Below are 5534 nucleotides of genomic sequence, written 5' to 3'. Positions count from 1 at the left end.
AACAAAGCAGATACACGTTGACATTTTCTTTTAATACCTAAATAGTGTTGCTGCCTCTCAATCCATGTTCAACACTGATTCACAAATTATTAATAGAGAAAGTTTTGACTTCGCATTTCGAGCATCAATGTTTGACTGGGATTTGTGGCGTTGCAGGACTTCGCCCTTATAAATGTTCAGTGTCGAGGCCTTAACTGATGATGGTTACTGAAGCAGACTGAAGACTTTGAAAATGTGCTGAGCCTGGTGGAAACCAGAACGTCTCCTGTTTCTGTGGGATTCCAGACGCAACATTAATCAACCCCCATGTCTTCAAGTTCCTCACTCCAAAGTTTGATCCTTTATGTAGAGGAGATTATGAGGCTGTTGTTGTGTAATTTTAGCATAGTAAACCCCTTTTATACTGTTCGGGGTATTTTTTTGTATGGATGCTATGATTCATGCTTAAATGTAAATTCCAGTACATCTCTATATTTAGAACCAATTCTAAAAACAATCAGGGCAAATCATCCACGTATTATGAAGGTCAAGTTGACTCGACATGTGTACCTCATGATGCTCTTACTTTGAAGCTGAACACTTTCCTAGCTTTCTATTTACACTCAAGGAAGTAAACAAGTCTATATTTGTCTGCTGTGAGTCAGGAGGCGGTGTGGGTCGCCCACCAACTAGGACGGTGGTTTTGTAGTTTGGGACTTGTATTGTAATGTGCTTTGAGTGGTTAAATTCCTCATCAGCCATGTCTCATGTTTAGCTGGCCTTACTGCACAGGGCAACATAAAGTGTGCACCTGTTTGTTTGTGTTGGTTTCTTCTTAAAAACATGGTCAGAATGAATAGTGTACCAGCTCTGTATTCAAGTGTCTCACATGAGAATCCTCTTCTCAACATGTAAAATTATTATCTAGGTAAGGAAATCTCAATACAAACCATAACCTGTACATAGAGATTGACTAAATGACATCAACACATATTGATCGCCCCCTGGTGGCTGGTTGCAGTATAAGTCCTAAACCTGCCTAGATAGGATGGAAAATTGGCCAATTAAAAAAGTCTGGTTTGTTTGGTAAGTAAGTTTGGTTTGAATAACTTATTTTATTGCTTTTAAAAACAGGGTCACAAATCACGATCTACGCTCACCTGACCCACATCATTATGTCATCAGTCCAAGATGGCAGCACCCGTAAACAAAGATATCTTGGCAACATGTTTGTACATTGGGAGGAAGGAGGGACTGAAAAAAAAGGATCAGTTACCAACTTTTAAGAATCACTCAACTTTCCAACTTAAGTTGAGTTTGTTATGTAGTCTGTGTTCCAGATTTTGTGATCATGACTAGATCAGATAAGAGTTGCAACCAGATTCTGAGTGAAATAAATGTATATCCTAGTTGGTCCATGGGTATATGTAACAAGGTATCAAAGCCAGGTATCAAACCAACGACCTTCTGTAAATCTTACTGAAATCTTCTGATAAGATCAATCCAAAACTATAAACTTGTGCAGAAAACTTACAATAAGAATCAGATAGAAGTTTTTCGGGGCCTTTAGGATTCCAAAATTTGGAATCCAAAGTATTCTGGGCCTTTTTGGGACTTTGACTGCAGCTCCAGTTGCTGTAGCTTTTGAAAATGACATTGCCTTGGGGCACATGACGTTCCTTTGAAAGTTTTAATAAACCATGAAATGTGTCTGAAATAACAGCTTCAATAAAGCTGCGACCACAGAAAGTTGGTCAAATGAAAAAAAAAAGAAGAAATCACACAACGGCTCTCGTAGACTGTGAACTCTGGAGCAGTCGTAAAGTGCTGCCTATGTGAGGAAGGTTTTATATCTGAGGATTATTTCTATGACTTACAGGAGGTGCTGTGTGCCAAATGTCACGTTGAACACTGGACAAGGTGGCACATACGACTCGCCCCCTCATAAAAGACACATAACTATATGAATGTCCTTGTTGTCATCAGAATAACTGATTTAATAGAGGCCTCGGGACAGTGGAAATGTAGTGTCTCTCTGTGATGAGCATCAAAAGGACGATTCTCAGCCTGTGCTGTCTGCTGGTCAGCTAAAAAGGGAGATACAGTATAGACTTGTTTCATGGATGTGAATGCACTTATACACATTTCATAATGACTACATTCAAAAAGAGAATAAGGGACTTTTGCGTCTTCACTTGAACAATTGAAAATAACAAATTTTACGACCACTGCAGCGGCCATGCTCTGTGTGTAGTTTCAGGGGGATTTTAGGAGTAAGAATAAACAAGGATAAAGAGATAATAGAGCTCCTCACGATTTTGTTCTCTTCATCTTACTGATAGGATCTGGACACAAAACCATATTTCTATGTCTTTGGTGCAATATTTCAATGAGTCTTTTTGTACAATAAACCAGAACTTCACAGCCTATATTTATATTTTCTGTATTTTCTTAAAATATTTGTATATATTTTTATACTAAGTTTGCCTGATTTTGTGTTATTATTAATCATTTTGTGCTTCTCTTTCAATTTACCTGTCTGTTTTAATTTTTTATTCTATAAAAGCTGAGGAAAGCATTCCAATGTTGCTCCCTTATCTTGTACCTATGCAAATGGCAATGAACATCTATCTATCTTGAAGCTGAATTCCACAGAAGCATTAACTGGTTACATATTGTTACAGAACACAGAACACTTGAGTAAGGCAGGGTTCAGAGAACAGATTTTATTTGTCTACAGCTGACAAAGTTACGACTGTTAAGAGTTTGACCTTTGGATCTGTATTACCATTTTAAAGTTAACCATAAAGTCATATAAAAACCAAAAACAACAGAATGCACATATTCTGATTGCAACAGATTAAAATGTATTTCAAGGAAATGCATATATAAAAAATTGGGTATTTTCATGGTATTGCTATTTTAAAGCACAAGTATATAGTAATGTTTTGCTCTACAGCATTAACTTCCTGCTCTTTGGATAAGATTTCTAAATAAATCAACAATGTAATCGTGCAAAATATGCAAAGGGTCAGTGAATTCCACTGCATCTGAAAAGCAGAATGGAAAATTACCCTCGGCTGTGACGAGCTATTGAAAAGATCTGTCAATTATATTAAATATACATATACATATACACATATAAAGTTTGGAACTAATATGAGAGATATCCGAAATGTTATATTTAGTTTGATTTTATCCTTAAAAAATTCTCTAATCTCTTCCTTATATAAGTGTAAGACCTGAATCCTAATGTTTCACTTCAGGTGACCTGCAGGATTTTTTAACGTGCGTGGGCGCCTGTTTGAACATTATTTATTTGGAGAGTCCGAGTTATGTAGGTAGTAGTCCTGAAACCAGCGAGCGCGCCGTCCTCCCTTTTTCACACTGCAATACTTCCTCCAAAGTTTGTGTTTCAGATGTCGAGTGTACTTGTGAAGAGATTACAGCGGGGCAGTGTTCAGGACTGGTTGGCAAATACACTTAAACTCAGAACCTACAGAAACCAAATCATTTTCATGTCAATATTACAGTTTCTTACGTGGCTATAAATGCTTGATTTGATTTATTTTAATTCCACCTTATGAATCTCTGGGGTGTGCTATGTTTCCTCGACTGGCTTTCAAGACGAACATCCTGATCATGAATACACGCAACATAAAACTATCTTCAAAGTGCCCAAGGTCTTAAAAGCGGTGACTTACACTCGGTGTGCACAAATAAATCACTCCCATCACTTTTAGTACATCAACAACAATTCCGTCCTGGGAGAGAGCGATGCCAGCTCCTTGTCAACAAAGGAAAAGGGGGAACCAGATGGAGAGTAGTTTCTGCGGCCTGTGAAACGGCTGACGTAACAACGCCTCAATGAGCAACAGCCCAGGATGTGGAAATGTGACAGGGCCCAAGGTCCTCTCTGACACCCAATTGTTTCCTGAGTTTCTGTGTCCAGCCTTCCGAAGCGGAAACTGTTGGGCACCCCCCGAAGGTGAGTTTGTATTTGTGTGTTTACATTTGCACACACAATACTGTAAGTGTGTGTATGTGTGTGTGGGTGTGTGTGGGAGCGAGGTGGGTTTGTTAGAGAAGACGCAGGAAGTACACTTGCAGAATGCCTGTTGCTTTTTAAAGAGCGTGTAGAAAAGGATGGGGAAGAGACACTGAGCTGCGTCGAACAATGCAGCAAACAGCTTCTCGTGTTGACCTCAGTCATTTTAGGTTTCTCAGAGACGAAAGAAAGTATTCACCCTGACCTTTGACCTCACCAGACTCCGCCCAATACAGAACTTTCTGAGGGGTCAAGAGATCCAAGAACCACATGATGCTTTTACAGAACGATAGTTTGTGCTGTGAGATTATTTTCATTTAACTTTTCACCTCAGGACAGTAATAAATCAACTGCTGTATCCAGGGTGAAAATACCATATAAAATAGTCTATGGCCTTTTCAAGGTAGCCAGGTAGCAAGTCAGTTTTACCAAATCATTTAAAGGAAAAATCTTAATTTAAAAGCGCATTGTTGCCAAGAGGATTTTTAGTTTTTGCCAATCATGACTCAACATAGTGTTGCATTCTAATTATCTTGGCAAATAAAGATCATAAATATCAGAGATTGGTATTAATCCCTCTAGAAAACAAAAGACCAAAATGAAAAGCAATCACAAGACTCAAAACAGACTACGGCCAAACTCCAGGGCAAATACCACAGAGTGAAATACAGTAAACAATAAAACTTCCACTGAAGAAGTTATGAGGGGTCATTATGTAATACTTTTTACAAGACTATGTGTGAGATGTCATGACCTAGATAACATATTTGTGTTATGTGCTCATGAAATCAATCAGTATTATACAGTAGGATACATGCAGTGTATCCTTGAAACCATATGCAGTAAGACAACAATACAATTATATGTAATTGATAAAACAAGGTAAAATCATATTTGTTTTCCAGATCTTCATTTAGCAACAACCAAAATAGTTCTATGAATGCAATTTGAATTAATGAGTTTGGAGTTTGGATTGGCATTACAGATAATACTTCAGTGAGCTCAAAGTACAATGACAAACAGCATAATGTTCTCGTGTAGGAATCGTAGGTTGGAACAGAACACTGAAGATGAGGAGTGGTGACACATGTGACATCTGGGAGGAAGAGGAGTCCTTCCACTTGAAAAATGTTTCTCTATCGCCATCTAGCGAAAGAAACCAATACACTTTTCAAATGACTACATTTTTTTATTCTATTTTTCACTTATTTGAAACGATAACAAAATACCTATTATTATCATTTTACTTATACACACATTATATTTAATATATCTGTAGTGTTATTTTTTCGGTTATTATTTTAACAAAAATATATTACTACTACTTCAACTACTACTACTACTACTACTACTACTACTAATAATAATAATTATAATTATAATTATAATTATAATTATAATCATAATCATAATCAAATTACAACATTTTGTGTTATATTTTGTTAAAAATGGAAACCCAGTCGCTATTATTTTGAAAAGTTCTGCTCCCCCTTAACCCGGAAGCAAA

The sequence above is a fragment of the Platichthys flesus genome, chromosome 10 (assembly GCF_949316205.1).
Source record: "Platichthys flesus chromosome 10, fPlaFle2.1, whole genome shotgun sequence".
Classification (NCBI taxonomy): Eukaryota; Metazoa; Chordata; class Actinopteri; order Pleuronectiformes; family Pleuronectidae; genus Platichthys; species Platichthys flesus.
The sequence above is the reverse complement of the archived record's forward strand: the minus strand, read 5'-3'. Positions refer to the sequence as shown.